Below are 10875 nucleotides of genomic sequence, written 5' to 3' on the forward strand. Positions count from 1 at the left end.
TAGGCTCAAAAGTAATTGGACAATTGACTGATAAGCAGTTTTACGGACAGGTGTGGCCTGTTTCCTCTTTATTTCATTAAAAATGAAGGGCATAAAAGTTCTGAAATTGATTTCATGTGTTGAATTTGCATTTGGTAGCTGTTCATGTCTTTGTCAAAGTCTACAATCAAGATATGCCCTCATGAATGTAAATACAGATGGTTTACTTTAGGATGAAAACCACTGGTAACACTCAAGAACAGAAAGGCCAGATTAGACTTTGTTTAAAAAAAAAAATGCTCCTTAGAAAAAGCCTGACAAACTTTTCACAGGGTGCGAATGATCAATTCTCAAAGTTGTTGTGTTAGAACTAGGAAAAATGGGCAAGCATAAGGATCTGAGTGACTTTGACAAGGGCCAAATTGTGATGGCTGGACGACTGGGTAAGAGCATCTCCAAAGTGCTAGGACTTGTAGGGTGTTCCCAGTATGCAGTGGTTAGTACCTACCAAAAGTGGTCCAAGGAAGGAGAACCAGTGAACCAGTGACAGGGTAATGGGTGCCTTTTCTTTTACATCATGTGTATTGCCGAGTGCACCAGGATTCACTATGGGAAGAAGTCAAGTCAGTGGAGGAAGTGTGAAGCTCTGGGCAATGTACTGCAGGGAAAATTTGGGTCATGGAATTCATGTGGATGTTACTTTGACCACATGTACCACCAGACCAAGTACACTCCTTCATGACAACAGTATTCCCTAATGGTAGTGGCCTCTTTCAGCAGGATAATATGCCCTGGCAGACTGCAAAAATTGTTTAGGAATGATTTGAGAAACATGACAAAAAAGATGTTTGCTTGGCCTTCGAATTCCCCAGATCTCAATCCGATCAAGCATCTGTGGGATGTATATAATATTATGTTCATATTATAGTAATATAATATAAACCTGTGATTTGACTTGCAACTAGAACTACTGTAAGATCTGCTGTTAATCTGATTAATCTGAAAATTGAAAATCAATACTTCTACAAAATCAAAATCAAGAATTAATCAGGACTGTGGTATAAACTCACTTAATAACTGGCAATCCAACAAGTGCAAATGGTACATTGCTGATTCTGAAAAACCTGCTTTGAGCAACTATACAATCAGAACAAAGGTAAAACCAAGAAAATCTTGTCATCTTGTGTATAATCACAGCCTAAGATGATATATTTGTGCTGTTTATAGATGTGAAGGATTTCAATTTGAATGGTTTTCAATCAAAGGTCCTCAACCAGTGGAAACATTAGCTAATTTCTTGAAATATCTGATCATTCCTGAATCTAGCTCCAGCTCTGCACCAGCAACTTCTCAGAGGAAAAATGAATCCATAGACCCATTAGGTTATCTTCAAACAGTCACACACATGCAAAAAGCACAAAACTAACAAATCTTGTGCACTGAGAGCTGTCTCTTAGCAACTGCAGAAGAGATTGATGGTAACCAATAAACGGAGAATGCTCACATGTAAAAAAATAAATAAAATAATAATATTAATAAAATTATTATTATTATTACGATTATTATTATTATTATTATTATTATTATTATTATTATTATTATTATTAATAATAATAATAATGTAGCAGAAGAGAGTGAGAATCTACTGACACCCCATAATGGAATCAAATAAAACAACATTAATAAATCAAACACACAGGGAAATACACAGCCATACAAAACTCCCAAAATTGAAATTGAAATTATATGGAGTACAGTAGTATGAGGCTTTAGATGTAGCAACACTATATCAGTGCTAAGAAATATATTTAAAATGTATGTGCATGCAATGCACACACACTATATGCAATATACATACCCAATTTTAGACATCCAATACCAGATTTAGTTCCACCTTTGCTGTCATATTAATCTTCACACTTCTGGGAAGAGTAACCACTAGATTTGGAGCATGGCTGTGGGGATTTGCCCATTCAGCCATAAGTGCATTAGTGAGATGAGGCACTGATGTCGGGCAAGAAGGGCAAAGGTGTTCAGTGGGGTTGAGGTCTGGATTCTGTTAAGGCCACTCAAGTTCTTTCACACCAACTTTGGCAAATCTCACTTTGTGCACACGGCATTGTCATACTGGAACATGTTTGGGTTTGACCCTTTAGTTCCAGTGAAGGGAAATTTTAATGCTTACAGCATACAAAGGCACTCAATTACTTGCATGCTTCTAATTTTGTGGCAACAGTTTGGGGAAGGCCCAAGTATGGACATGATGGTCATGTGCCATGGAACACTTACACACAGCTGAAATTTTAAATGTTGATCTGTTCAAACTATTTGATCATGTCTGAGCTCTGACTGGAACAAGAGACCAGGAAATCAAACTATAATTATCATTGCAATTACTATTCACTGTACAGTGTTTTACACAAGCAATTTGTAAAAGGTTTATATTGCAAATGTACTGTGTTATGCTTGTGTGTTTTATATGTATTGTATGTGCTGCCGTAGTTTGAGTATTGTCAAGTTTTTTTTTGCTTGAGTGGTGCAGGTTGGAGGGGCACAAATTCTTAAAAACTAAGAAGCATAGGAAAAAGTCTGAATACATCTGATCTAGTGAATTTGTAAAGCAATCCCGTACAAGGCAGTTGAGAGTTGAAAGCATGCAGTCATCCAGCATAAACCTACAGTATGTCACAAAAGTGAGTACACCCCTCACATTTTTGTAAATATTTGATTATATCTTTTAATGTGACAACACTGAAGAAATGACACTTTGCTACAATGTAAAGTAGTGAGTGTACAGCTTGTATAACAGTGTAAATTTGTGGTCCCCTCGAAAAAACTCAACACACAGCCATTAATGTATAAACCGCTGGCAACAAAAGTGAGTACACCCCTAAGTGAAAATGTCTAAATTGAGCCCAATTAGCCATTTTCCCTCCCCGGTGTCATGTGACTTGTTAGTGTTACAAGGTCTCAGGTGTGAATGGGGAGCAGGTGTGTTAAATTTGGTGTCATCGCTCTCACACTCCCTCATAGTGGTCACTGGAAGTTCAACATGGCACCTCATGGCAAAGAACTCTCTGAGGATCTGAAAAAAAAATAATTATTGCTCTACATAAAGATGGCCTAGGCTATAAGAAGATTGCCAAGACCCTGACACTGAGCTGCAGCACGGTGGCCAAGACCATACAGCGGTTTAACAGGACAGGTTCCACTCAGAACAGGCCTCGCCATGGTCGACCAAAGAAGTTGAGTGCACGTGCTCAGCGTCATATCCAGACGTTGTCTTTGGGAAATAGACGTATGAGTGCTGCCAGCATTGCTGCAGAGGTTGAAGGGTTGGGGGGTCAGCCTGTCAGTGCGCAGACCATACACCGCACACTGCATCAAATTGGTCTGCATGGCTGTCGTCCCAGAAGGAAGCCTCTTCTAAAGATGTTGCACAAGAAAGCCCGCAAACAGTTTGCTGAAGACAAGCAGGATAAGGACATGGATTACTGGAACCATGTCCTGTGGTCTGATGAGACCAAGATAAACTTATTTGGTTCAGATGGTGTCAAGAGTGTGTGGCGGCAACCAGGTGAGGAGTACAAAGACAAGTGTGTCTTGCCTACAGTCAAGCATGGTGGTGGGAGTGTCATGGTCTGGGGCTGCATGAGTGCTGCCGGCACTGGGGAGCTACAGTTCATTGAGGGAACCATGAATGCCAACATGTATTGTGACATACTGAAGCAGAGCATAATCAGTTTGCAGTATTCCAGCATGATAACGACCCCAAACACACCTCCAAGACGACCACTGCCTTGCTAAAGAAGCTGAGGGTGAAAGTGATGGACTGGCCAAGCATGTCTCCAGACCTAAACCCTATTGAGCATCTGTGGGGCATCCTCAAATGGAAGGTGGAGGAGCACAAGGTCTCTAATATCCACCAGCTCCGTGATGTTGTCATGGAGGAGTGGAAGAGGACTCCAGTGGCAACCTTGAAGCTCTGGTGAACTCCATGGCCAAGAGGGTTAAGGTAGTGCTGGAAAATAATGGTGGCCACACAAAATATTGACACTTTGGTCATAATTTGGAAATTTTCACTTAGGGCTGTACTCACTTTTGTTGCCAGCGGTTTAGACATTAATGACTGTGTGTTGAGTTATTTTGAGGGGACAGCAAATTTACACTGTTACACAAGCTGTACACTCACTACTTTACATTGTAGCAAAGTGTCATTTCTTTAGTGTTGTCACATGAAAAGATATAATCAAATATTTACAAAAATGTGAGGGGTGTACTCACTTTTGTGACATACTGTAGCAGTTTGTTTTGAGTGTACTTTCATTCAAATGTGTTTGATAAAGTGTGTTTCTAGGCTTCAGCAAATTTTCTAGCTCAAATGCATCTAAAAAAGCACACAAAGAACCTGAAACTACCCCCCCCCCCCCGCCAAAAAAAAGGTGTGTGCCCAACCTACTTCTATTAGCTGAACAGGTAGATTAAAAAACAAAACAAGCAAACAATGCCATAAGTGTCCTCACTCATTAAGCATGTTATTAAGATAATGTGCATTTGGTGGCATTAGCAATCCACAGGGAGAACTGATTCACAGCAAACATCATTATCAAATAGGACATTAGGAGCATGCTGCATCAGTCAATCCACTGTCAGGAGAGAAAGAGAGTCAGAGAGAGAGAGAGAGAGAGAGAGAGAGAGATTGCACAAATATGCTGATGCTTTATTGTATCATGAGCCATATTCGCAAAAAAAAAAATCTTAAGGGTAAAATTAGTTTTTCAATGGATGATTTAGGACAAAATACTTTTTTTCTATGTGTTGCTGTAAATGTATCAGGTAATAAAAATATACAGATCAGAATCAATGATGTGATAGTTTACCGTGTAGTTTAGCTAGCTAGCAAAGCCAAGTAGACACTACTGTAATCACAAGTACATCTCTTCTGCATATAGATGTGAGCCTATATAGCAGGGAGCTGTCAGATTACAATGGAACAACTGAAATGTTTTGTTCTTTCACTTGCTCCTCAATAACTATAGCATTAATGTGCACAACAAAAAAAAAACTTTAAATTGTATTATGGTATTGTTTTTTAATTGTAAGAATATATATTTGTGAATTTGTGAAGTCTTTGTGCAAGTCTGTTAGAGACATTTCTCATCCAAACCAGCAGAGGGCACCATACTCTGCTGGTTTTACCACTTTTTTTTAACACCTTGGTTGTCAATGCCATTTCTTGTTTGTAACATATAAAAAGGACATGAGCATTAGGCTAGGTTTGAAGCCTTGCCAATTGTTCTACTTTAGTGTGAGTTCTTAGCCATGTTATGCTGGATTGATATTCTGTGTATAATCTCTGGTTTTGATGGATTGGCACCCTGTCCAGTGTGTACCTCACCTTGTGCGCGATGCTCCCTGGGATAGGCTCCAGGTTCCCCATGACCCTGAAGGATAAGCGGTATAGAAGATGGCTGGATGGATTTCTGGTTCTGTTCCTGGTTTTCCATATTTTTTATTTGTCCCTATTCTGGTAATAACTTGCCTTGGTATATTCAGTCCCTTTACTGTGACTTTGACTATGTTTTGTATTTGCTCATGGGTTGTAATGAGTGTTTGTGTTTACTGTGTATGACCCTGGACTGTTTTTGGATTGAATTCTGGATTTCGATCATTGTAATAATAGACCTAGGGTTAGTCCAGATTGTTACAGAAGGCTTCATGTGACAACAGGATTCAACAGAGGTACAGGATTTCTGCTCTGTCCTTCACAGGGACAACTGTTGGATTCTCATTCACAACAATTACACCAGATCTCCACTGCTATAGAAGAATTCATCCAGGCCTGTATGGGGAAATAATCAACAGTGGTGCAACAACATCTGGCTCTAGCATGAGTAACCAACCATGTTCACTAACTTGGAAGTAAACCGCTCCTGCCCATGCTAAGTTCAATGCAATAAATATGATGACTCTCCAGGAAAATGCAAAGGATTCTTGATACAAACTTGTTTTCTAGTGCACCCACTCCTTTCCCTGAGGACATTTACCAGATCCTTGTGCTAGTCATTGGAAGAGGACTCACCTGGGCCACCACCATGTTTGATCAGTCTTTTCTTCACCAAACTCTTAAACTGAGTTCTTTTCAAAATTCTCTGAGTTGAGCAGGACTTCTGGGAAGTGTATGGCCACCCAGTCTCAGGAAAAGTGCAGATGGAGATTACTAACTCTTAAACACATAATGCCAATTATGCTTTGGTTCTTTGCACATTGGCAGCATAAAGTGGCTGGACCAAACCTGCCAAACAGGATTTTGCCAGGGTCTGAATTAGTCACACAACTGAACTTGTATGCCATAACTTTTCCACCAGCTTTCACTCAAGCAATTTATTCAGTTAGCCATTTGCACATATAACCTTCTTAAAGCACGAAAACTCTCTTCACATCCTCTTCATCGTATCCATCAGACAGAAACCATGCAAGTAGCAAATATAAGGCTCTCACCTGAAGAAAAATAATGCCATGGTGAAATGTGCCTGTACTGTGGAAGAAAAGGACATGGAGCCGAGTGTGGCCATGTAAGGGAAAAGCAGACACAACATGACAGGTGAGCAAAAACCTTACATCTATGATTGTCCTGCCAGTGAAATTATTATGGTGCTCACAGTCTAAATATATTCCAGCACTCATCAACTCCTGGAAACTTCATGGACAAAAATGATACTCCTGGTTACTCTTAAAAGCCCCCAAACCACGTATGATGATGGAACCATGCTAGATAAAGCTCCTCTGGGAAACAGTAACATCCAAAAATGCACCATCTCTCTCCAGATGCTCATTGGAGCATTACATGTTGAAATCATCTCTGTTATGATCACCAGGTCCCCTCAAAATCCAATAATGCTGAACAACCCATACTGAGTAGAAGACTGTTCATTACCACATCAGGACATTATAAGTCTTGTCATGCCATTTGGGTTAATTAATGCTCCCTTAACCATTCTTTGATTGTATATATTGACAATATTTTGATCCCACCACTATCCTGATCCCTCACTCACATTAGTGGTTGAATTGTACCCATGAAGGATTGATATTGAGTTGGTGTTGTCCCAATGTTATAGTCACCCATGTCAAATGTGTATTGGCACCTGAGAGCTTTTGGCTATGAAAATACACTTGAGGAATGGATCAATTGGCTTGATGGACTCGAACACCCATTCCTTATCCTCACTGATCATAAAAAACTGGAGTATATCAAGTCTGCAAAGAGGCTCTCTTTTTTTAAATATATATATTTTAAATTTACATATGTAAAATTTACTTTGACATATAGACCAGGTTCCAAAAATGAAAAAGTCAATACACTATCCTGTTTACATGACAGTACTCATGTAGAGAATTTTTCTGATCTTATTCTCACCAAGTCATGCATTGCTGTTCCCATCTACTGGGATATCATGGAGGACATCTGTCGAACTCAAGAGGAAAATGTCCTCCAGAAAGAATGCATGTGCTGTCTAACCCAGTGGGTTTACACTTCCCTCTGCTCTGGACACCTAGGAAAACTAAAAGGCTGGTGGAAAATAATATCTGGTGGCAAGAAAAAACCCAATGTTGATAGGCTTGTCTAAGCCTGATCTGTCTGCGCCCAAGTTCATACTTCAGCAACTCCCATTACCTACTCCACCGTGACCCTAGTCCCATGTTGCCATCAGTTTCATCATGGACCTCCCAAACTCTCAAGGTAATACCACCATATTAACCATAATCCATAGATTCTCCATGAAGACATAATCTCCAATTGTGGATTTCAGGTCACCTCACAGGTGTGGCAAGCCTTTTTGTTCTTGACTGAATATCAGTGAAAGTCTGTAATTGGGGTATCATTCACAATCTAATGGCCAACTTAAATGCCTAAACCAGGAGATCAAGAGGTTCCTAAGAATCTATTGTTCTAAAAATCAAAGTGACTGGAGCCACTACTTCACCTGGTCCAACTATGCACAAAACTTGTTAACCAACTCATCCACCGGTCTCACTATGTACTGGGTTAGCAACCTCCACTTTTTTCCAGTTCTGGGGAACCCTGTAATGTCCCAGCAGTCAACAACTGGATGAAAAGGAGCAAACAGTCCTGGGACATTACACACATTTTCAACGTGCCATCCGTGTCACGAGTTCCCCTTTAAGCAGCGCGCTGTGGAGCATGTGAGCGAGCGTGCACAAGCAGGTGCGCGAGCACCTGCTTTTCCCTTGTGGACAATCGTGACATTTCGACACGTGCATTTGTTTATATTTCTGTCATGTCTCCTCCCCGTTCTGTCATTGGTGGTTGTTTCACGTGTGTCTGAATTGCCCTCAGCCATCAGCTATTACAACGCTGATTATCTCCGCATATATACCGCGCGACTCCCAACACACAACGCGGAATATTGAATGAGTTATAGTAGATTAGTTTAGAGTCCTTACGATAGATAACCACAGTCACAGTCCATAGTTTCATGTTTCATGTTTCATGTTTCATGTTTAGATTCATAGTCATAGTTCATGTCATGTTTCATGTTTAGATTCATAGTCATAGTTCATGTCATGTTTCATGTTTAGGTTCGTTTGTTAAGTTCACGCTGGTTTCTCCGCTACCAGTCCCTCGCTGTTGTTTATGTTTCGTGTTTGGTATATCGACCCTGTATCCCGTGACCACGACTTTGATTCCTGCCTTGCCTCGTTTATGCCTGTTTGCCGATCGTCTGAACTTTGCATGTTACTGGATTATGTTTTTGGATCATGTTCTGGATTTACCTGCCTGTGTGTCTCTCAATAAAACTGTTCACACTGCGCTTGCATCCTACCTTATCTCCGTTACGTCACGATACGTGACAATCCGCTGATGGAAGAATCTATCAGACCCACGTCACCACCCATACACACAACTACATCTGGTTATCTGGTTGTCCTCATGAGACCTGAAATTGAAACTCCCATCATGAAAGCTAGGTCTTGTTTGATTGGCTCATTAAACAAGTCAATCCAGTAGCATATAAATTAGAATTACCTCCAGCCTATAGAATAGCCCCAACATTCCATGTCTCACTGCTAAAACCCTTTGTTTCTCCCATCCAAAATCAGGTAAGCAGAGCTGAACCACCACCTCCAATGGATATTGAGCACCAGCCTATAGTATCAACAAGCTTCTTGACTTCGCCTGAAGAAAGGTCCAGGGGCCCAGCTAGGGACATTCTAGACCCCTTGTTCATAGAAAACTTCCACAAAAAACACCCAGAGTACACTTTTCCCAGACTTCGAGGCTGGGCACATTGTAGAAGTGGTCGGTCAGGGACATTTCCCTGTCAAGCCTCCAGAGGGTTCCCTCCCCTGAATTTTGTGAACTATTCCTCGGTTGTCAGTGGAACTTTTTGTGTGAGTTTTGAGCTGTATTATCCTTGATTGATATTTTGTGTATGATCTCTGGTTCAATTCCTTGTTTTCCCATGCTTTGGATTTGTCCCTATTCTGGTAATACTTTGACTTTGTATTATCAAACCCTTGTCTGTGACTCTATTTTGAATTTGCCCCTGGGATGTAATTACTGTTTGCATTCACTATGTATAATCCTGTGCTGTGTATTGATTGGAATCTGGATTTTGATCATTGTAATAATAATAATGGATTATAAAAAATATATATATTAGAGCCAGTACTTTTCCATCAACACTTCATAGTCCAGAATAGAAAATTACACTTGATGTAGACTTTTGATTCAATTCCCTATCACATAAGGGAATATAGAAGGAACAATCAATTCAATTCAGTTTTATTTGTATAGCACTTTTAACAATGGACATTGTCCCAAAGCAGCTTTACAGAAATATAGAAATTCAAGATACACATTTTAAATGTATGAATTTATCCCTAATGAGCAAGCCAGAGGTGACAGTGGCAAGGAAAAACTCCCTGAGATGATATGAGGAAGAAACCCTGAGAGGAACCAGAGTCAAAATGGAACCCATCCTCATCTGGGTGACACCAGATAGTGCAATTATAAATAAATCCCTTCTATAAATATGCTACTACTACATGGTCAAATAGTGCAGTTGTGTAACCTGGAAATTCATTAATGAAGTCATCATGAAGTCTCTTTTGTTGCACTGTTCACTGATGGAGACTTGAGTGCAAAACTGTTTGTGGCGATTGCAGTCCTAAAGCTATCATAGCAATTGTAGTTTGTCGTGGAAATTAGACAACACTCGCAGACTCGTCCTCTGAAGGTAAAAAGGTTTATTACAGAAAGATGGTTAATACAGGATAGAATAAAGCAGGATAGAATAATGAGAGCACTCTGACGTGCTTGTACTAAACCACTACTCTATCTGTGAAATGAAGAGCATGACATAATTCTGCATACCGATAAGAAGCAGTTTGAGGCAGTTCAAACAGGCTTTGTTTTAGGATCTTGGAAGATGTTTAGATGAACCTTGAACAGAAGAACATGTTTGTGTCTCTGTAAGCAGATATACATTCTGTACTGATCTCAGTGACATGACATGGCCTTCTTAGGCGTTATCCTAACATGAGAATGAAACAGAACAAGAACAAACTTATTACAAAGTAAAAATGAGTAATTTCTCTTACATTTCCCCCATTTTATCATTACAAAATATGATAACTAAAATTAACAGAGAAATTACAATGCTGTGAATACATCAGAACTTCAGAATCCTTTCACGGTTCAACTGAATTCAACATGATACAGACATAATGAAGGTGCTAAGGCTGTTTTTGTGATATAAAGTATCCTGTCGTCAAGCAAGCTCATTTAGGGTGAAATGAGAATTGTCATGGTCAAAGGAATATTTACAGTAGGTGTGAAATGGATGTCAATGGGTCGTCACCGTCAGT

This window comes from Ictalurus furcatus, chromosome 27 (genome assembly GCF_023375685.1).
Source record: "Ictalurus furcatus strain D&B chromosome 27, Billie_1.0, whole genome shotgun sequence".
NCBI classification, from domain to species: Eukaryota; Metazoa; Chordata; class Actinopteri; order Siluriformes; family Ictaluridae; genus Ictalurus; species Ictalurus furcatus.